Genomic DNA, 432 nt, shown 5'->3' with positions numbered 1-432 from the left:
CTGCAGCGTCCCGAGGGCCGCTCCTACGGCCGCTCCGGGAGACGGGGCGCCTCACGTCAGACTTTCCCTTCCTTATGACAGCGAACGACACCAGGACGCCTAAAGCCTGTGTCGTGAGGGCGCAACGGTCTCCACCGGGTTACGTACGCAAAACGCTGGCGCCGGCAAGATTCCTCTCGAGCCGCCGCATTGTGCAAATCAATTTATTAAGTCAGACATCCAGTCAACAAACATTTAGTAAATTCCTATCCGTTTTGGAGCAACTGCAGGACGAGACCCCGGTCTTTCTCCTGGGACAGAAAGAGAGCAAACAGAACCACGGGAACAAACCGCGCGGTATCGGCGGGGGTGGCCCCTCGCGGTCAGGCGGAGTCCAGCACGAGCGAAAGTTTCCGGGATGGGACCGAGCCAGGTCTCCCAACAGCCCGGCCC

This window comes from Fukomys damarensis, unplaced genomic scaffold, assembly GCF_012274545.1.
Source record: "Fukomys damarensis isolate Sample0158 unplaced genomic scaffold, DMR_v1.0_HiC HiC_scaffold_20, whole genome shotgun sequence".
NCBI lineage: Eukaryota > Metazoa > Chordata > Mammalia > Rodentia > Bathyergidae > Fukomys > Fukomys damarensis.
The sequence above is the reverse complement of the archived record's forward strand: the minus strand, read 5'-3'. Positions refer to the sequence as shown.